This window comes from Ambystoma mexicanum, chromosome 3p (assembly GCF_040938575.1).
Source record: "Ambystoma mexicanum isolate Mex_15411 chromosome 3p, UKY_AmexF1_1, whole genome shotgun sequence".
In the NCBI taxonomy this organism is placed as follows: Eukaryota; Metazoa; Chordata; class Amphibia; order Caudata; family Ambystomatidae; genus Ambystoma; species Ambystoma mexicanum.
In genome coordinates, this window is record NC_090925.1 from 1073607542 (window position 1) to 1073631338 (window position 23797).

The window sequence follows — 23797 nt, forward strand, 5'->3', positions numbered from 1 at the left end:
CATCCTGAAATACCCAGATAATGAGCTACCTAAGGGCAGCTCACAGTTTCACCACTGAAGGTGTTTAGCAGCTATGATGTATTGTAGCAAGGAATGGCTCTCTATTTTGTTTCTTCTTGGAGTGCAGAAGATCCAAAAGGTCTGAAGGTATTCAGTTCCTTCTCGGAGTGCAAATGTCCCACAAGTCCAAAGGTGCACAGTTCATTATTAATGAGTGAGTTTCTAAATACTAGTATGTGTCTGCTTTTTCTGACCTTGCTTTTATTCCATAGCGTTTTCTGCCCTTAATGCTGCTTTTCTTTTTTTCAGATTTGCAATGAAGATTGACAATGAAATGCTTGAGAGGAACAAATGTCCTGAATGAACGAGCAGTTAAGTCTTGGCAATGAGTGAGGAGCGAGGTGCGTCACTGTAAAGCGCAGTGAGCAGGGTAACACAATAGGGAGCCTAATATCCAAGTGAACAGAGTTTTCCCTGACAGTCAAATATTAACACAAAGGAAGGGCTAACACATCTGCACAACGGTGCATTTCAACATGCTTCACACTCATCCAAGAGTTGAAGAGAGGTGACCTAGAAGTCCACACACTTAAAGAAACATAAGGATAGTGTGATTGTCTCCCTAAAGATGCCTATTGTTGTACTAATTCTAGGCTGCGCTGATGTTCCGCTTATCTAAAAGTGAATAGAATAAGAAAAAAGGAAAATGATATATTGTCTTCTATATTCTTCAAGAAACACTGTTCTTGTTGATCTTATTCTCTTCCACTCTTCACCCACTCTCTATCATTCATACTTTAAAATAAGAGAGAGAGCAACTATGGCATAGTTCATCTGTCTTATTCTGGTATAACTCAATTTTAATGACCTATAGACAAAATAAACTTCCCTCTAGGATCACTAAAATATAAAAAAGTGTTTACTATAACAACCACATTGTGTGTTGACGTAGACACTTTGTCTAATCTCTCTTCGAGCCCCTATATCTTTTTTTGGTCGGTAGGTAGATCAGAACCAAACTGTGTACTTGGGTAAGAGTGATAGTACGCCTGTTGCAGTCTCTACTTGTCTATCACACAGCACCTGTCTATCATACTCCAGATACTAGTGAGTCCATCATTGTATTATCTTATTAAAGACTATCATGAAAAATGTGGTTTTAGCAAACTTACACCACTGAAACCGGTAGACTATAGAGACTGTTCCATTCTAAATGGGAAATATAGAGCTACAACCGTATTTCTTTTACTTAAAGGGGAAGATCTCTCATAAATCTTATTGGCCTAATGGATAGGGCATGAATTTTTCTGGCATTTTTCGATCGACCTGAAAAGAATTCTTAGGAGTCCTACCTCACATTTACACATGCCAAACTCATGCGTTGGAAGCCGCCATTTTGTGCTAATCTCATCAGCAAATGATTAGTAGCATTCAGGGTACTAGGATGAAGCACTGATTGTAATAGGCTTTCCAGCCTTGCTGGGCTCGAACCTGCTGCCCCGTGAGGCTAAGCAGGATCAGCTTTGGTTGGTTTGTGGTTCCGAGACATAAGTGCATTTGGCGTAAGCTTCTAATGATGTGAGCTTTAAGGGTGGTTTTAAGAATTACTGCAGCGGGGAACTTGTATTTAGGATGATGGATCAACAGTTAAGATTAGCACAAGATGGTGGCTTCCAACGTGTGAGTTTTGCATGTGTAAATGTGAGAAAATCAAAGATAAGATGCATAGGATTTTTTCCCGGATCGATCAAAATATGCCCTGTTCATTGGGCTAATAACATTTCTGAGAGAACTTCCCCTTTAATGCATTTCGGCAACGATTCATATATTTGTCAGATTGTTGTTTTTTTTTTTTTTTTTACTCCCAGATGCACCTAAGAAGGGTTAAGGTCAAACAAGGGCCCAAATTGCAGACTGGACTCAAATTCGCATATTTAAAGTATGTGATTTTGGGCGACTAATTTTCTCTTACTTCACCTTATCGACCAAAATTGTTAGTCCATAGAACTGATTAATTGTATGGGCTACACATCTCAAAAAAATCCTCAATCGCAGTCTAATAGAATAGATGTATGTACACATTTAGGATTCTTCCAACTTAAGAGCACAGCAAATTGATAATTGTGCTTTGAATAGTTTAGCTGTTTGTAAAGGAAATATTGTTTGTTTCTAATTCCAGTGTCTGCTCCTCACACTACACTGCAGCTCCTCACACTGTCCCACTCTCCCACCACCATCAGATCCTCACATTGCACACTAGGGCAGGCATCACATGCTGGCCACACGGACAGCCCATTACACCATCTTTGCGCCAGTGGCAGCTTTTCCCACTGCCCACCCCTGGCAGGTCCTCCCACATTTTGAGACTGGAGCAAATTACTGTACCTGTCAATCACAGTTGCTCAACACACTGTGCTGCCTTATGCCAAAGGCCATTGGAGGTCTAATAGAACCACTGGCACAAGAGAAACCATGACCTGAAAACCCACTGCTTTAAGCAATTTATTTCCTTCACACAGCCGTCTTGCACCCTTTTTTCACCTGTCTCACAGCTGTTCTTCACTAAGCACTTCCCCTCAACATTTTCATCATCTAAGCACAACCCAGGCATAATTTACCAAAAAGAATGGCAAATAGGCAGGTGGAGTGGTTGTAAAAGTAGCAATCATTGCCAAAATGGCTCTCCCTGTATTCACGGCATGTATGCAGGGCAAGGCCTGCTAAACCGGGAGCCTTTGCACGCATTCAGTGAGTCCAATGATAGACTCTGTTGAACTGTATCTGTAAAGAGAGGAGGACTGTTCTGTATTCTTAACTTGTCAAAGAGAAACCGTTGTTCTACAAGGTTGATGATTGCTGTTTCTACTTGTGCTAGACCAGGTAATTTGTAAACCAATTTACCTTATCCAAAAATCTACAACTTTCAATTGTGGAGTGCTGCCTTTATCTGTAAACCATGCATATTATAATATAATTGTGACTTAGGACCCTCAGGCATTCGAGGATTGGCTGTTCTTTGCTTTAGGAGCAACTCCGAATGGCTTTTCCCTCAAGTTCCCCCTCCCCGGCACACTGCATTTAGCATGCCAATGTTACCTTTGTTAATTAGGAAGGTTCAATTGTTTAGGAAATAGCACATTTTTTTCTTCTAATAATGCCTTGCTGAGTGAACCAGAAAACATTAACCAACTCTTTGAGGGATACAGATTTAACACACAACACAAATGTACTAAACTGTTTAAAAAATAATCCTCCTAAAGACTGCATTCAAGTTTACTATGCACACTTGGCAGCATATTTTGTTTTAAAAAATGTGTATTTGGTTTATTCAAAACCTTGACAAAACACTCTTAAAACATTAATACAATACATACAGAGAGAGAGAGAGAGAAAAAAAGTAAAAAAAGTCCTAGGAGATAAGCAGTAGAAAATCTTTGGTACATAAACCATTAATCAATTCCATGTTTTTACATTCAAAATATTTGAAACAGACTTACTGCAATTGTACATTCATAACTGCTAAAAAAACGAGTAAGGGCTATAATCAAAGCCTCATTTTCACCCCACATGAGTCTTGGCCAAAACAAGTTTCTGGAAAACTCAGTTTAACCAATGTTGACACCTCCAAATATGTTGAGACTGATAGGTTCAAAGTGGGGACAGATGGTTACAAATGTCTCAAAGTTTCCAGATGAGAAGAGCTGAAGCAAAATTGACAAGTCGTACTTTGTTCTATAACCAATGTTTTGTGCATTCTCTAGTTGAGAAATGGATACATTTGAATCCTATGTAAAGTGCCTGTGCATTGTTAGAGGCGAAGTGCATCAAATTGGGAGACAAGTGTTCCCTTTTACGCATAAAACAAGCATATTCTTTGTGTAACTTATAACTACCAAATTAATCAATTATATTGGAACAATCATGATTATAAAGCTTCTTTTTGACACTGCCTGGCCGACTAATTAGTTCTTCTTCAGATGAAACAATATCGAACAACATGGAGTGCATTCTTAACCCATATTTAAGTATGGATTTAGGAGTGCTTCCCTTCATCATTCAATTCAAGTACCCATATAAGGAGTTAGGAGGCAGGTCTAAAAAACTTAGAATAGTTAAGTAACTGTCTCCAAAGAAGTTGTGACTATAAGGAGACAAGCCCCAATTCATGCCCAAATATTGCATTGGGTAGAGAGCATGAGAACCCATGCACTTCCATAGGCAACTCTGAAGACTATTCAGGTAGTACCCCAAATCAATAAGGCAAATATCTAGCCCATAGAGTAGAATTGGTTCAACCTTAGAGACATACTATTTGATGGTTGGTAACAAAGAAAATCTACAAAGCTTACTGAAGAGACACTTCATCTGATACACCAGAGGTTGCACTTTGAAGACTAAAGACTCCTTCCACATGATGACAGAAGAGGAATAGCACAGGTTATATCCAAGGTATCGCAAGTTCATAACATGTTCAAATTGTTCTGATCCCAAAGTCCAAAACAACATGTTCAATCTTTTGGCTCCTGAGAAAACCACAATTTTGCATTTATGAACATTAGCCTGTAAGTTGTTTGCAGGGGCGTATTGCATAAAGAGGTGAAGTTTGGCCTGCAGTCTGATGGGTGTTCTATAAAAAAAGATCAAGTTGTCAGCAAAGGCTAACCAATGGAGTCTCAAATTGCCTAGTCTGACAGGAGTCATTTTTTTTACCTTTCCAAATTTCGTCCACATCACACATATAAAGGTTGAACAGAATAGCATCCATATTGCACCCCTGTTTGACTCCTGTATAAGTTCGAATTGAATGAGTTAAGGATCCTTCCTGATTGATGCAAATTCTATATGAGGTCTCCCGATGTAAAATGGACACCAACTGAAAACAGATTACAGGAATGCTGTATCTCTGTAGTTTTTGACACAGACTTGCTCTTATGACACAGTCAAATGCTGATGTCATGTTCAATGATGCCATGAATATCTGACCTGTTGAATTGTGTTTAACTGTCTATAATAGGTGAGCCAAAATGGTTCCGTTAAGTGATGTCCCCATCCTTTTATGAAATCCCACTCGAAAGCGTGATAAATAAAATAGCAGTGTTGAATGATGCTCTCCAGTTCTTTCAGAATTAGAATGGAGAGGCATCGGTAAGCGATATTGACCTATAGTTAGAGGCAACAAGAGGGTCACCTTTTTGAAAATAGGCACTTTGAGGGACTAAGACCATGCAATTAGAGTGGAATATTGTGTCAAATTTAATATTGAGGATGGAAGCCCATAAAATAAGATCTTTCATTGAGGACCAAAAGGATTTGGTGTTGTGATTACACAGATTTGGCCTGGTTATCACTTAAATGCATTTCAATTTTCAGAGACTTAACTAGATTTCTGTGTGTTTGAAAAATGCATCTTTTACCTTGTAGATATTGGACGTCATAGAGACTTTGAGTTTGTAAGCTTTCTGATTTTTATATTTTTGATTCCTTTATACTCAGCAACTATTTTATGGTTTATAGTCATAATTTTGAAACCAATAATGTCGAAAGTCATTTTTTCGAAAAAAAATGTCCAAAAAAAATGTTGAATTTTTTTTTAATGCATTTTTTTTATACCGAACCCCAAAATAAATATATAATTAAAAAAAACAGAATTCGACATTTTTTTTTGACATTTTTTTTTCAAAAAAATTGTCATTCGACATTATTTTTTCAAAAAAATGACCGACCACCCTATTTTATTATAGACATGACACTGGGATGTGCTGTTTTTATGTTTAAAAAAGTCCAACAGACATTTTGAGAATTTGTATTACAATTTCAGTAACTGTGTCTGTTCTGTCTAAGAAAATTAAATTGTTGGTGATCAGAACATCAGAGATTTGGAGATTCTTCTCCAACAAATTCATAAATGTACTACTAGTGCTGTTATTACATCTAAGTGAATGATCAGATCGTTCAACCTCTAGAAAAGCTACGGATGGATTGATCTCAAAGACTGGAGTTTGGTTAAGGAAATTCATTGTAGGATCATATGATCTCCTAACCCTGAATTTGATATAATCATTCTTCCGCAATGAACTCTTGTACAAGAGGGCGGAGCGACCTCTGACAGGCCCATGGGATCAGAGCTCCCCCTCAAGTACCTTTAAGACGAGATAGCTGCACCTTGAGGAGGATGGGGTGCAGGATTCTCTTACTCCAACACCAATCAGGAAGGACAACTCAATGGTTTGGCAAAGGGAAGTCCGTTTAATGACAAGTACAAAAAACGGGGAAACAATGGAAATCAACAGTGATGCGATCGACCGTCTCGCTTCAACTCCCAAAATCTTCATTCAGACAGCAATAGTTATAGCGAATTTTCATCATCGTTGACGTGTTACACTCAAAGTTTGTCATGCAATTCTATTGGTCGGAAAAGGTAACTTAAGTATAGGTGCTATATCTGTATAAGGTAACAGAGTATAAGGATTGGATAACTCTTATCGGGTGGGCGTTTACGCCTATCCCTCTACATCACTCGTGCAAGACGTTACTACAAGTACGACGTCTCATTGGTTCTACTAGCTGTAGGACCCTTGATTATTTGGTCCATTGTGATTGGGTAGGTTACACCCCTAGACATAAATCTCCACTTTAATTAGCAGCATGCAGAATAGACACCCAGATCTGGTGTGCCCCACGATTCACCTTGCCTCCTTTCCATCAATCAGTATCCTAGGGCTATGTGTCATTTAGTTGGCTGAGGATGGCCTCAAAACTGTAGCTTCTTATCAGGAAAGGTGATGGCACCCTCTGCTTTTGGTTGACATGAGACGTGGGTACCTCTTCGCGCTTGGCTGGTCACGTGTCAGTCCACCGTGTAACTGCTTAATTTTCCTCTATTTGTGTATTTGATTCTTCCTTTAGCCTTGCCACCTGCCTGGGCCCCCTTATCTCGACCTTCACTGGCTGGCTGCTATGCTCTTAAGTTTTATTTCTTCGGAGATGCCGTTCTCCTCCCTCTTTTTTGTGACCTCGAATTCCCAGACATGTGCTGCTTCTTGCTGAGTTTCGATTCCGCTCTTTCATCTGGCATTGTGCTGGTATATGAATCCAGGCTTGTTTGACCCCTACCATTCTATGGAGTCACATTTGTATAATGTGCTTAGTTGATGTGGACATGAATACAGTGCTTGCCACTCTATTCTTCTACTAAGCTTAGCAAGCAGTACTGTTTTCTTAGTTTCTTGCGTTCCAAGCCTATTTACAGGCGTTTAGCCAGTTACATATTTTTATCCTGCATTATGGTATGTTTTTCTATATTTCAACATCGTCTCTTCTTTAAAGTCCGTTACATCCTTATTCTTTCCATTTCATCTTTGTGTGACATCTTTTGTTCAACGTTTCGTTTGTCTGAACGTCTGTCCGGGCCCTTGTATTGTTCACCATAGTTATCACCCAATCTCATTATTAGATGCCCCAGGGAACATTTTCTGTAGAATTATACTGAAAGAACTGAATAATTGGGTTGAAAAGAAATCACTACTAGACCTATTCCAGTCGGGTTTTGTTAAGGGATTGGGGACCATCCCTAATATCCTTGCCCTCACCATGGTGCAAGCTCAACAACTGACACAAGGACAACGATTGTATCTGGGATTTATTGATTTCAGAGCCGCCTTCGACTCAATTGATCGAGAGCTACTCTTCATTAAACTCAGAAAGCACGACTGTCCGCCCACCTTGTTATCTTTAATAACTCTGCTCCACTCAAACACATCAATGAAAGTACGCATAACCCTCGATGGGTTGCTATGACCAAGAATAATTACTCGGAGGGGATAGAGGGCGCTAGAGAGCCATCCAAGATGGCCGCTTCCTAAGAGAGCTCCGTAGGGCTCTAATGAATCCTGTTCCATCGCTGCTCCCGCGGTTACCGAACTAGTCCAGTTTGCCGCTGGGTGCATTGGCAACACCCCGCAGATCATTTTGAACTAACTCTCAAGTCTGGCAAGCAACCTGATCACCGGCTGCGCCTCTTTGATCCTGAGGCCTACCAGCAGGCGCCCACGCTACGCAACGGGGCGACTTTCGACGGAAGCGACCACTGAGCCGCTCAACAGCGCGGGTAGACGTAGGCGAGACCGCGCCATAGAGACCGAGCGGTCTCCGTCCCCGCAGCGGTCCGGTGGAAGCCCTACGACGAGAGGGCCGGCAACGCCGATGGCCCGCACGGGCCCAGGTAGGAGCGCGCGGAACTGCTGGACTGCAGGGCAGAGCGGCACCACCTCCCCCGCCACGATCGAGCCCCCTCCCGAGCACAACCCAGAAGCCGAGACGCCGCGTCGTGGGCACGAACCCTCTGCCTCGCAGATCTCCAACTACCACCAGCTCAAGAAACCGGCGGCCACAGCGCTCGGGCGGCCGATCCCGGGGACACGGCCCGCTGGGATGGCTGAATCGAAGAAGAGGGACCTGATCGCGAACACAGCTTTCATCAAGATTGCCAGTTCCAAATCCTCTGAGTCTACGGCCACACTCCATCCACCCGGCGGCGTTCAGTCTCCTTGACCCCGAGGCGCCCATCCTTGCCCTACCCGAGCAAAACGCCAATCACAAACGTCTACAAAAGCCATCATGGGGAAAATGGACAAAACCCAAAAGAAACTGCACTTCGAACCTAACTCGCAGCATAGACCCACGACCAGCAGTGGACTCGAATCCCTTGTACAAGAGGTAGCATTATCGGAGGTACAGACACCTCATCAGGACATCAGAGAGATCCTGATGGATCTGAAGGCAGGTATCAACAGCCTGGGGTGCAAGCAAGACACCTTGTCGACCAAAGTGGACCAGTTACAACACAGACTCGACAAACATGCGGACAGGTTCGACAGCATGGAGCAGCGGGTGTCCGACCTGGACGACGGGTCGGCGGCATTGACCTCCCGAGTCTCACTACTTGAAACACAGATGAAGACTGCGATTGCCAAAAATGAAGACTTGGAGGGTCGTTCTCGTAGAAACAACATCAGAGTTATAGGAGTGAGAGAACGACAACTCCCGGGCAAAATGGAAGACTTTGTGGAACAAATGTGCGTCATGCTCTTTGGCAAAGAGTCACTGTCCCAGCTGTTCGTTGTAGAAAGAGCACACAGAATCCCGAATGCTAGACCAATACCAGGCGCACACCCAAGACCAATAATTGCCAGACTGCTAAATTATAAGGATCGCGATGCGATACTACATGCGGCCAGAACTAAGGGGGAACTACAGTATGATGGAGACCCGATCCAATTCTTCCCCGACTTTTCCCAAGCAGTACAGCTACAGAGAAGATCCTACACGTCTGTCAAGCGCCGCCTGCAGGACAACCAAATTGTATACTCCATGCTATACCCAGCGAAACTTCGCATTCAGCACGTGGGGAAAACACAATTCTTTAATTCCCCAGAGGAGGCCAGTGACTTTCTGGACCGGGCCGGATGTAGACCCAGCGGAAACAGCCCGAGGCCCAGGCGCGAAGACCGGGAGAGACGTAACCTCCCGCCATAAAACACCTCGAACAAGGGAGGCCGGAACCAACGTGTCTCACCCTCCGGGCAAGATGGCGACCGCAGGAACGAACTCATGTCGCCAAAGGAAGCCCGGCATCTTCTTGGTAGGCTACTAACGCCCCTAGCACAGCAATGTTTGCAGTTAAGTTTTCAAGGGAGGGATCTATGTGGGCCAGTTGGGGGTTGCCCGCGCAAGGGAGGATCTTTGGTTCGACACGAGCACCCTGCTCGCCCCGCTCTGATTTCACATCGCCAGCAAAGCGCGGCCCCGAGGGCCAAAATCTCGAACTCTTGTCCAGCTCCAGTGGCCCCGGCCACCCGTCGCACCACCACATCCCATCGAGAAAGAAACTCGCCTGGCCCCCCAAATGACAACACCAATGCTTAGAATAGCCACCTGGAACATACTAGGTGGCAACCAACCGGCGAAGAACAGAAGAATCTTCCAATATTTACGCAGACATAACGTCAATATCGTTATGCTCCAGGAAACACATCTCCTGCCCGCAGCAGAATCGCAATGGGCCAAAGCCTGGGGCTGCCATAGATACTTCTCATCGTATTCATCCTTTGCCAGAGGGGTCGCCATCTTAATTGATAGGAGGTCAAACTTCAGTTTCATTGAGACCCAGAAAGATTCCGAGGGTAGAGCCCTGTTAGTAAGGGGAATAGTTGCCGGGAGAGAAATCGTGCTGGTAAATTCATACGGCCCAAATACGGACAGCCACGACAACTTCAACTGGGTGATGTCCCAACTCGGGAAGATTAACGCTGAAACCATCATCTGGGGGGCGGATCTCAACACACCTATGGACCCAGCGCTAGACAAATCCCATAATACAACCAGAAACCCGTCCAAGGCAAGCACCCAAGTCCGCGAGATATGCCGATCATTCGGCTTGATCGACACATGGCGACTCCATAATCAAGATGCAAGAGACTATACATTCCACTCATCAGTTCATAACACCAGCTCCCGAATTGATTACATCATGGCGTCCTCTCACTGCCCATTTTCATGGGGAACGAGCCAAATCTGGCCGCGTACATACTCGGATCACTCGATGGTAATACTGGATGTCTCGTTTACAGGGGCGACAGTCCCGGGCCTACACTGGAGGTTCAAGCCTGGGTCGTTGTCGGACACTATTTTTGCGGAAGAACTCAGGCAAGAAATTGCGTCGTTTATAGAGATAAACCAGGGCACAGTGAACTTGGCCGGCACCTTCTGGGAGGCGCTGAAATGCTTTGTGCGAGGAATCTGTCTCGCCAAAGAGAACGGTATGCTGAAGTTGATCCGTAGAGAGCTGTCGGACAGTGAACGTCGACTCAAGGAGCTGGAACTCAGTGCCACCCCTATTCAGAACCCCCGGGTTCAAGCAGAGCTGAAGAAGGAACTTCAAAAATTCAGAGAGACAGCCGAAAGAGAACTGAAATTCCTGAGTCGCAAACACCAAACCCGACAATACGGAGAGGGCCAGAAACCGGGAGCACTGCTTGCTCGCCTCTTATCGATAGACAGAACCCCAACCCGCGTAGAATGCATCAAAAACACACACGGTCAGAGGGTTTACTCTGAAAAGGACATCGCCACGACTTTCCGTGACTTTTATCAAGATCTGTACAGTTCCAGGGGCGGATCAGACCCCGGCTCCACGCAGGAGTACCTGGACGATACTGAACTGTACTGGGTGGACCCAGCCCTGCGGGAACCTTTGAATGCCCCAATAACCGCAGAGGAAATTGTAGAGGCGATAAAATCCCTCCCGAGTTCTAAAGCACCAGGTCCCGACGGTCTTACGGGGGAGTTTTACAAGGCACATGCAGTCACCCTCACCCCCATTCTGTTAAGTGTTTATGAGGAATCGATCGAGAGAGGTTGCCTCCCCCCCACACTCCGCGAGGCTAACATAATAGTGCTACATAAAGACGGCAAACCAACCGATGAGTGTGCATCATACAGGCCAATTTCGCTAATTAATCTCGACAATAAGATTTTTGCCAAAATTTTAGCCTTCAGACTCCTACCCCTCATGCCAGCCCTAGTAATAGGAGACCAGGCCGGATTCATCCCGGGCCGCAGCACCACATACGGAATCAGACGCCTGTTCGGTGTCATTGAGGCCTTAGATCCGACCCAGCAGGCGATAGCAGTATTTTTGGATGCCGAGAAAGCGTTTGACTCGGTGGAATGGCCATTTATGCTAGCGACACTGAGGCAGATGGGCTTCGGCAAGTTTTTCATCAGGCTGGTATCCCTACTGTACAACGACCCCCGGTCATATGTCATAATGGGTAACTCTAGGTCCCCCAGCCTAACGCTGGAGCGTGGTACGAGACAGGGGTGTCCACTCTCCGCCCTGATTTTTGCACTAATTATGGAACCCCTGGCATCGAGACTGTGGGAATTCCAAATACATAGAGGTCTTAAACTGGGCCCCCATAAACTAATCGTCTCCCTTTACGCTGACGATGTCGCATTATTCATTAGGGATCCCAGGGAGAACCTGAACCCGATAATGAGGGAAGTCATACGATTTGGACATATATCCGGGCTGAAAATTAATCACTCCAAGTCAGTGATATTCCCGCTGACCCCCAACACAGTAGAATTCATTGACGACTATGGCTTCAAATGGGAAAATAGGGGGGTACGCTACCTGGGTATATACATGTCGCGGAATCACCACGAGATTTACAAAGATAACTACTTATCCACGCTCAGCTCCGTCCAGGACAGGGTACAGAGGTGGAAGACTCTACCGTTGACGCTCTGGGGCAGGATCTCGTTGACTAAAATGGTTATCCTGCCCAAGCTATTATATCTGTTCGTGAATATCCCACTGCTGCTCCCCAAATCCTTCCTATTGAAAGTGAAGTCCACGGTGCTAGACCTTCTATGGGCAGGGAAACCCGCACGAGTAGCATACAATACCCTAGTGCTACCAACGTCGCAGGGCGGCCTAGCGCTCCCAGACATTGAAAAGTACTACTGGGCGGCACAGGCACACTTTCTGAGCTATTGGTACATGACCCACTTCATTCGTCCACACGTACAAGTGGAACGCGCACTGGCGTCACCTGACTTGCTCAGCGCCGTAGTGATTAGCCAAATCCCGGTCCCGTATAACACACTGAACACGGTCCTGGCAACATACACGATTTGGAAAAAGATGGCCGCCAGGTACGGTGTGAGTACTAGATATTCTCCCCTGCTGCCGGTCAGGTTCATCCCGGGCATCCCCTCACGAATGAAAAAGTATTTTTAACGTGGGCCGACAAAATCAACGTCCATTCTTTTGGCGATATTTTTCCAGACGGTACCTTTCTTACCCCACAAATGGCCAAAGATAGAGGAGGCAATACTTCACTAGATACCTTCATATATTTTAGATTACGTCACACACTACAAAAATTGTTCCCCTCGTTCCCCCAGCAACCACCCACATGGGATCTGTTACATAACACTATTCGGGCGGAGGGAGAGGGGAGGTTGATCTCACTGCTATATAAATCCCTAGTGGTGGACACCATGTCACCCAATGTTAAAACAAGACAAAAATGGGAATCCGCCCTTCAGGAATTGATAAGCGATGAGGACTGGGCATACATACTGCGTCAAACTCAGAAGGTCGCAGTGAACACACGCTTCAAATTAATACATTTTAACTTTGTCCACCAAACGTATTACACCCCTGTTAAAAAGAACCGACATCACCCGGAGGCCCCAGCTCAGTGCGAACGCTGTTCAGCAAGACGAGCCGATTTCTTTCACCTAGCCTGGGATTGCCCGGGTGTTCGGCGCTTCTGGATTCCGACGTTACAAATGATTGCTGACATAATTGGTGAACAGATAGCCCCGCAACCATTAGCACCTCTGCTCGGCCTCACCAAATACTTGCAACCGGCGTCACGCAAGTTGGCAGCTCTCCTGTTGACACTGGCCCGGAGGCGAGTCGCCATGGCCTGGAGCAGGGGGCCCCTACCCAGGTTCGAAGAGTGGAAAAGGGACGTAACGTTCTGTCAAGACATAGAGAGTGACTTCATCAGAACCCTCCCGCTACATACGCGCCCTCCTGACATCTGGGGCCTTACATCACATATCTGCTGAACTGTACAGTCCCGTCTGACCCGGAAGAAACCTAAACTCGGTGCAGGCTACTGGGGCGGGAGTGGAGCCACTATGCACTTTTTGTGTACTCGGTGCCATTCGGCATCAAACAAGGAACATTTTGAGGCCTGGAGATGCGGACATTGGGGTGGGGGGAGGGGAATTGTGGTCGAACCTGTTTAGAGGTAATGTTGAGTTCCTTTTTGTTCTTTCTTCCTCCTCTCCCCACCCCCTCTTCAGCTGACTTAATCCCTTTCCTACCTTGACTTGCTGTTATGTTGGTACGCCTGAATGGCACACCTGTAATTAGAAGTTATGAAAATCTCACAAAATAAAGTTTAAAAAAAAAAAAAAAGAATAATTACTCGGAGGGGCCTAAAACTGGGATGTGCTATGGCCCCCTTTTTGTTTAACTTCTATATATTAGAAATAGGTGAATTCTTGACTAACAGTTTGGGAGATCCCCCAAAGATAAGAATACAACAAGTCCCGTATCTATTCTATGCGAACGACTTAGCTCTACTATCACAGACACTGAGAGGACTGCAAAATATGCTAGAACAACTTGGCAATTATGCTCAGGCTAATAACCTAAACATCAACACACACAAATCTCAAATAGTCATATGCAACCCAAAGAGAAATTCTAGAGTAGGCAATTATAAATGGCAATTGCAGCAGGTAGTATTGATATTGTTAATCAATACAGATACTTAGGTGTAGTAATACAACATAAGAAGTCACTAGTACAATATAAGTGTGAAATAAGAAACAAGCTTCAATCTCTGGTGTCTCAATCTCAGATACTTCTCAGAAAGTTTGGTAAGTGTTCAATGAAACACATAATTATGTTCTTACAAGATGAAAGTAGTTCCCATCGTACTTTATGGGGTTGAAGCCTGCCTCTCCAAAGAGCATATATTTTGGGATGGGATAAAGTCCTCTTATTGGAAGCAAGTATTGCAACTCCCAAACAGTACGCCCATAGCGTTGATTCGCTTTGAGCTAGGCCTCACATCTCTTTACTCACAGGTGGTGTGGAAACAATGCGCATTCTTTCGAAAAGCACGAACTGGCCTAGAGAAACTGTCTATCTTGAAGGTTGTAGCATATAATTTACTCACGTCAAATTACAGCTTCCCACAGAAATGGCGTAGTCATATTTTAGATGCACTTAGTGACGCAGCTATAACCATTGACTTACTCACATTGAATCCTGACCGGGCTAAAGTAAAAATATTTCAGCATGATTGGGCAGAAAATATAACGAAATGTACAACATATAAGGACTTTAATGTTCTCATGTTTGGGTTGAAGAAGCATGGGATAATGGCACCTTATTTTGTAAAACATCTGTGCCCTCTTATTAGGAAGAAGTACTTGAGGTTCAGGTTAAACTTATACAGTACTCGTGACATATTGTACAGGAGAAAGATCATCTCAAGTGAGCAAAATTATTGTCGGTACAGTAAGAACATAAATCAAATTGAAACTGTACAACACTTGCTGGTAGATTGCGAAGCAGTAGGTGGGGCTAGAAGCAGATGCTTCAAGTATAAACTGATGTTCCAGAATCATCTAACCCAATTTCAAAAATGGCAAATACTCTTTTCTAACCCAAGAATTTCAATTCAAATAGCAATAGTCCAATCTTTGGACATGGCACTGCCGAACAATTTACCAAACGAGTATGAGAACCTTACTATCTGTAAATCATAATACACTAATAGTTGAGGATCTACCATTGGTCATGGAAAAGGAGACCAATCATTGTTGCCTGCCTTGTCTTCTTGTATTCCTGCCCATCAGTGTGGTTGATGTATCATGAAGCATTCTTTTTACTAATTGTGTTGTATCATTTTACATTGATCAACAAAAAAAAAATGTTATCTGTATTGTATGATTATGTTTTGTCTTATGTTCTTATTCTGTTTCGGTTTGTAAGTAGTCTTCATTTCGTGTCAGCTGCTTGTACGGTTGTCTCAACGGGTACTGTGCTGCCCATGGTTGCCTGGTTATAGGCACGTCAACAGGTATTGCTCTTCTGATGGGCACTTGGCAGAGTCCTAACGCTGCTCTCTGTTGGTTTATTTGCTCCTCATACGTCACATATCTTGGCGAGTATGTTCCTGGTATCTCAAAATGGGTGGCTGGAGTGCAGTCCATATTTGGGACCTCCTCTACACTTCCCCCCTCTGGTCGGTTCATCGACCACTTCTGCTTCCTCCTTCGGATTCATCTTACTTGGTTCTTCTGTATCTTGTTCATAGTCTTCTGGGTTTGTACATGATGGTCTGAAAGATTGTATCTTTGGAGTCCATATTTTTATCACTCCTTTCAGACTTCCTGCTGTTTTTACATGTTTGTCTTTGTTCCAGGTCATAAGCTGGCTCTGTCCATTTGCGCTGCAATAGGTCAATTTTCCTTCATACTTTCTCCGTTTTCTGGGATACACAAACATTGTTCCTTCTGGCGCAAATTCGCTGGCCTTCACAAAGCCTCTTATTTATTCATCAGTCCAGTCTCTGGGCTTCCTGGTTTGACATTGATCATGATCTTCATCCCTATGGCTTTTTTCACAGTTTTCTGGCACTTTGTGATGATTATCTTGACAACACAAAATCCTAGTAGTATCATCATCAATAGCAGGGCTCCCAGAAACTTGAATATGTCAGTCATCCATTGTCGAACCCATGAAAACAGTGATCCAAAGTAGCTGTCATCATCAACTTCGTCAGCTTCATCGATCATCTGGTTCTGCAGATTTGTCTGCATACTTATAGCTTCTGTTGAAGGTCCGTTTTCCTCGTCATGAGATGGTATAAATGTGTAACATGATTCTCCGATTTTTGCGATAACACCTCCATTCATCAATGTGATCATGTCAAGTACATGTCTGTTCTGGAGGGTCATCAATCGGATTGCCTTTAGTTATTCTTTAAACGCGTTGAATCCTTTTATGGTCGTGTTGATGGTCTGGAATAATTCCCATCTGGTTATTTGCAACCATTTAGTGTTTGCTCCAACCTGGAATCTTGGCATGATGATTGTTGTGAACACTGATGAGGTGAGGCTGAAGAGCCTGTGTTCATATGGGATTGCATGGATGCTTCTTCAGATTTGGCAGAAAAGTAATTTTCTCTCTTCATTCGGGATATCAGTTCCACACATCTCCTTTTCCTCAGGTGCGCATCTGCTTTCGGAAAACTGTCAATTTTCAGGTCACTTTTTGGGATCACTAGTGCAGGAATGTGGATGTTCACTATTGTGCATATGCCTCCTCCATTTTTCGGGAGTCTTATGTATGCCTTGGATCCATACGCCCAGTAATGATCCATAATTACTGAGGTTCCATGACTCATTCTCAGAGCTTCAAAGATTCGCCCGCAGTTTTGATTCTCTCCCATTTTCCTCGTGCCATCGTTCCTGAAGCACAATTTTGGACTTTAAAGTGACACTATCTGCAATGGTCCTCCTCTGTCTTCGACCCATGTTTGTAACTTTACCAACTTTGACCATAGAGGTTTGCACAACCTCTGTGAGTTTTCTATTGCTTCTTGGCAGGCTCCAAGGACCATCCATGCTCGCAGATCACTACTCCTTCTTCCCATCCTTCTGGTGAAAGCACTGTTCCCCAGATCTGCATTTGGCCTCTGTTCTGCCAACATTGAGCTTCTTCTGGAGTTTTTCCTTGAACGTTCATTCTCGGGTTTACTTCCCATCTTGTTCCTGCTCCTTTAAATTCTGGCTTTTCATACCTGATCACGTGATTCCTAGTATGAGCTCTGTTTCTTGTCTTAATGTCTTGGACATAGCCATCTTCATTGGGGTAATCCGTTTCAGTGCCCATATCAATGAGGCATCTCTCCCCATAAACTGTCCCCTGGTGTTGCACATTGCTACGTGTGACAGGCAGGGTTCTGTTGGGACATCAATTTCTACAGCCACGAAGACCTTGGATTTCCCCATGCTGCACAGTAGAAGTGCACAAACGAAGCATTCTACTTCTGATTTCCTTCTCCCGACTTCTTTCATGTGTTGGTACCAAATGTGCTTTCCTAGATGTGCTGTGCTGTCCAGGTAATCGTTTAGTTCATTGTTATCTTCATGTGAGCTTCTCTTGATTCTTAGTGTCTTTCTGTAGTTAGCTATAACTAGATCTCTAAACGTGTCTGTGTGACTTTTCTTTGCTGGGGGTCTCTCGGGTATGCTGGTCGGTGGAGCAGGTTTCTTTATCTGCATTGATGTGATAGGTGGAGGTTTTGCAACTCTCTTCCTCTCCTCTTGCATTCTTTTCCTGCCCTCTATAAGTGCCTTTATCAACCACCAGCTGGTCACCGGCCCAGAGTATGGCTGCATCGTGGGCCTGGTACTTGTTCCTTGTTTTGGAACTTGTGTGCTAGAGAATACAGACTCTGCGGGTTTATTTTCCAGTTCCTCATGTAGTTTCTTCACTCTAGCTATGAACGGAAATAAATGATCTATCAACATTTGTGTCCTTGCAGTGAACTCTCTCGTAGCCGCTTCTGTCTTCTTGAGGGCTTTTGCTATGTCTGCTTTAGTTGGTCTTTCACTGGATTCTTTTTGGTCTCTTTCATTATTTACCAGGACTGGTTGTTCATTAGGCAGTCTTGGGCTCTCTGTCGTCTTTGCTTGAGGTTCTGTGGCCATTGACACTTGCCCTGTTTCGTGTGCATTCAGTGTGTGTGTGTGCGTGTAGTGATCAGTGCTATGTTTTGATTCATTCTGTGCTGACCCTGTCTCCAGCTTTTCTCTTCATTTGTTACCTCAAGTGCGTATGTATCACTGCTAATTACATTCATTTTTAGTTCATTTACTTTACCATCAGATTTTCCCGGGACTGGAATAACTATATAGTATCTTGGTGCTTTTGTGGGACCTATGTGTACATTATCCAGTGGGTGCACTGAAATTGGAACGCTTTGTGCGCCAATAAAAAATACAGTTCTGATTGTTAAAGACAGCAAGATAATGATAAACAGAATGCATAACCACATGATGGCACGGTAGGTCAACCGGCAGCACTTCCTCCCAGTGAACCGGGGGTGCCCCTCTATATGTGGGAGGACCAGGTTACTGTTGTGGGCGGACCAGGTTACTGTTCTGGGCCCCCATCTCAATCATAACAAAATGTCCATGTTTTATTCTTTTTCACTCACTCCATTGTTGTTTCTCAAAAAGTTTGTATCATAAAGTGTATGGTGCTTCTTAAGTGCCCCCCCTCTTGCGGGTGACGATTGGCTCTGGATACGGGATACAGTTCCCCAGCTAGACTATGTAAAATACGTTTTTTTTAAAAAAAATATTTTATTGATTTTATATTTTAGAAAAACAAACACACAACACAATACAACTGTTAATTATTTAAAACTCCCCCACCCCCCATCAAGCCAGAGCCGGCTCCCTTGTATCCTCAGTCGGGGCACCGTCAGGAGAAACATTGTCCGTAGGCACATCTTCAGAATTCTCAGAGTCTTCCAAGCCCTGTTGTGGGTTGGTCATAGAGGCCACCAATTGTCGCCAGGCCAGCAAGGGCCCTATCTCCTCCTCGCCCCCTCTAGTGACCGCTTCAAACCAGACCACGGATTCAGCCTCCGCCCACCTCATAATGTCCGCCCACCATAGTTCCACTCTCGGCCTGCTAGCCGATTTCCAGTTCATGGCAATCCTGCGTTTGGCCAGAACATATGCCAGGTCCCTCAGCTTGCTCAGGTGCCTAAAGTGTCTGGGCCTGGGGAAGATCCCAAGCATACATGACCAGGCAGATCCCACGTCCAACACCACTCCCCCACTTGCGAGCTTCATCTTGACCTCCTCCCAAAATCTATACACTTCCGGGCAGGCCCAAAACATATGTAGCAACCCAGCTTCCACCTCCCCACACCTGGGGCATTTTTGAGTAATCGAGCCTCCGAACCGTGCGATCCTCTGGGGAGTCAGGTAGGCCCTGTGAGTAATGTAGAACTGGAGTTGTTGGAGCCGTGCATTTCTGGACACCTTTTTATGATATCCCAGGACCCTCTTCCACTGACCCTCCGTCATGAGTTCACCCATCTCCTCTTCCCATTCATGCCTCAGTTGGGGCAACTCTTTCCCAGCCTTCGTTCTGAGGAGTTCGTATATTCGTGATATTTCATGCCCACCCTCTGAGACATCATACATAGTTTCAAGGGTGGCATCAGGATCATCTGCCAGTGCCGTCTCCGGCCATCTCTTTCTTACACGTTTTACTAGCCTAGCATGGGTGATGTACTGGCCTCTGTGCACCCCCGTCTCATCCTGCAACTTTTGAAAGTCCAGCGCCTCCCCCTCTCTCCATATGTCCCCAAGCGTGGCCAGGCCAACCGGCTCCCAATGCCTGCGGACAGAGTGAAACAGTTGGGTGTCGTTTTTCGCACAGGGCCACCAGCGGGACCTGCCAAGATAGTGGGTCTGACTCCCCCATCAATTTCCATGTTCTGTGCCAGACCTCCCATCCCAACCTCAATAGCCACCCTCTTCCCGTCAGTTTATTCCTTTGTAGCCACACCACCTCTCTCAGGAAATATGGGGCCACATCATCACGCAGCAACCTAGATTCCGCCGAATCTTCATCAGACAACCACCTGGCCACATACAACAGTTGTCCCGCCAGATAATATAGTTCGAAGTTGGGCAAGCCTATACCCCCCTTCTCGTACGGGTTCTGAAGCTTCCACAGGGCCACCCTATTCCTGGAGTTACCCCACACGAAGCCCCTACACATTCTATGAAGTCGTACAAATAGGCTTTTAGGGATCAAATACGGGACGTTCACGAAGAAGTGCAGGAGTCTGGGAAGGACCACCATTTTCAGCAAAGCCGCCCTCCCCATCATGGACAGGGGCAATCTGGACCAGAATGTCATGCTGTTCTTGACCCCCTCTATGGCTTTCTCTGTGTTATGCTTGTGCACCGCCTCAGTCCGGTGGTAAATATTTACCCCCAGGTACCTAAATGTGTCGGTCCGCCATGGTATTGGCAACACAGGCAGCCTCTTCAACGGGACGTCCCTGTACCCGCCCAAAGGGAACAGGCTAGACTTCCTGGGGTTCACTGATATGCCCGAGAGGACAGCGTAATGATCCAGTACTTCCAGTACGTACTGCAGGTTCTCCTCCGGGTAGCGGAGGTACAACAGCATATCGTCCGCATAGAGAGATGTTAAGTGGCTGCCGCTGGCAGTGTTAATGCCCACCTCACCGTATTGTTGCCGCAGGCATATCGCCAGCGGTTCCAGCGCAAGTATATATAACATGGGTGACCAAGGGCATCCCTGCCTGGTCCCCCTGCTAAGCTGCCAGGCATCCGAGACTGTGGCCCCAGTCTTGACCCTAGCCACCGGGCTGCTATATAACAACTGGACCCATCTGATATAACCAGCGCCCACGCCGTATCCCTGCAGGGCTGCTTTCAGCCAAGACCATCTCACTGAATCGAAGGCCTTGACCGCATCCAGCGACACTACCGCCATCTCGCCCGTGTCATCCTTAGTATGGTCGATAACATGGTGCAGCCTCCTATGGTTATCACTGATATTCCTGCCTGGGACATATCCCGTTTGATCCGGGTGGATCAGCTTGCCAATCACTTTCTTCAACCTGTTGGCCAGCACTGCCGTGAGTATTTTGCTGTCCTGGTTTAGCAAGGACAGAGGTCTATAAGATCCACACTCAACAGCCGGCTTGCCTGGTTTCAGTAATGGGACAATCATGGCCTCACGGAGGGACAACGGGAGTTCTCCCTGTTCGTATGCCTCGTTAAACAAGGCCAGCAGAGGCTGCAGCAGCTCCTGCACGTACACCTTGTAAAACTCACCAGGCAGGCCATCCGCCCCAGGTGCCTTGCACGTGGGGAGGCCCCGGATCACCACCTCCAGCTCATCAGAAGTGATAGGGGCGTCCAGTTCCTCCCGCTCCAGGTCGTCTAGGGTGGGCAGACCAATGTCTTCCAGTGTGTTCAGGATGTCCTGGCTCCTGTCCTCCCCAGTGTCCTCATACAAACGTTTGTAGAACCTGAGGAATTCCTCGTTCACCCCATCCTGAGTGTTGCGCAGACCACCGTCCTCACCACGGATCTCATGGATAACCACTCGGGGGGACTCACTCTTGTACAGCCAGGCCAACAGTCTGCCTGGCTTGTCGCCCCCCGCGTGCAGCCTCTCTGTGTATTTCCTATGGTTCAGTCTACATAGTCGGTCCCAAAGAGCGCTGCACGCCACCTGAAGGTCTCTCATCCTAGTCTTGTCTACCTGAGTGGCATTCTCAAGACGAGCCAGGCTCTCCAGTTCCCTTTCGGTGTCCTGAAGCTCCCTCTCGATACCCCCTTGAAGTCCCTTGGATTTAGAGATCGCCACTCGGCGCACCACTACCTTAAAGGCCTCCCACAGAGTTCCTGTAGAACGCACACTACCCGTGTTTATCTCGAAGTATTCCCCGATGGCAACCCTCAGGTCCTCTCGGAAACCCTCATCCTGCAGTGCTTCCGCCCGGAGTCTCCATGTGGGGACCCGAGGCCTAGGGGGTTGGTGTCGCCACTCTACCACCAGGGGCGAATGGTCCGACAATACTCGAGCCTTGTATTCCGCCTCCACTATTTCGCCCGCCATCTCGGCAGTTCCAAACACATAATCCAATCTCGTATATGAGTCGTATGGCGCCGCATAATGCGAATACTGCCTCTCCGTGGGGTGGAGTCTCCTCCACACATCCACCAGTCTCAAGTCTCCTAGCAATGTCCCGAGCGCCTTGGCCGCCGGCGACATTTTCCCTTTGGTGTCTGTGGACCGGTCAATTTTGGGATCTAAGACACAATTGAAGTCCCCTCCCCACACCATCGCGCCCCCTACCAAGGGGCCAAGTTTGCCATAGAGGGATCTAAAGTAGGCTGCAGTATCATGATTGGGGGCATACAGGTTGAGGATGTGTACTTCCCTGTTCTCCAGGAGTCCTGTTATCGCCACCATTCTACCCTCCGGGTCCACTATCGAGTCGAGCACCCGGAGCGGTACATGCGGCGCCACCCAGGTGATGACCCCTCTAGCATACGCCGAGTACGTGGCACCCACTACCTTGCCCTTCCACTTCCTCGTAACCACCTCCAATTTCTCCCTGGTGAGGTGGGTCTCTTGTAGCAGGGCTATGTCTATCCGCATCCTCTTCAGGTATAGCATGACTTTGTTTCGCTTGAGGTAACTATTGAGGCCTCGGACATTCCAGGTAACTATACGAAGACTATCCGATGCCATCGGTTTGGTCTGTATTCAGCCCCGCCCTCCCCACAATACCCCCTTGGTCTAACACTCCGCCGGCTCTTCCGCCCTTGATCCCCATCCCCCCTCCCTGTTTCCCAACTACACACCACAGCAAACAACCCCTCCCATCCCAACAAAAGCCCAGCTCCATCCCTGGATCTCAGGCCCACCCGCGTCTGGTCTTATCCCGTTTACAAGGAATAGGACCCCGCGGGGCGTCGCCGATCTAACAGCGACCTAACTAACTAGATATATTACTATTGGGGACAAAGGAAGCCTCTTGGAGCTCCCAATCAGGTGACCACGGGTGGGCACGCCCCACGGGCCAGCCAGTCAGTACCACATCATACGCATCACATATCGTACAAATGACTATATTCAAGTCCCAATGTCTTGGCCCCGTTGCCCCAGGCGGCCCAGCCATAAGCTACTTATCTTCCGTAGTCTCTGCCTGGATGCCTGATTCTTGAGGACTGCCCAGCGCGTCTAGCCAGTCCATCGCCTCAGTTGGTGTTTCGAAAAACAGGGATCTGCTTCTGTAGAAGACTTTCAATTTGGCCGGGTAGAGTAGCATATAGCGATGGCCAGCTTCACGAAGTCTCCTTTTCACCGCTCCGAAGTGCATCCGACTCCGCTGTACTTGTAGTGTGTAGTCAGGGTAGGCCGTAATCTTGGCCGATCCTCTGTCAATCGTTCCCCCTTTTCGAAAGAATTCAAGAATCTTTTCGCTATCACGGTAGTTCAGAATTTTCGCGATCACCGGCCGGGTGGGGGCCCCGGGAGGCGGCCTCCTGGTTAGGGCCCTATGAGCTCTCTCAACTGCAAACCCCAGGGTCAGTACCCCACCGGTAATCTCCT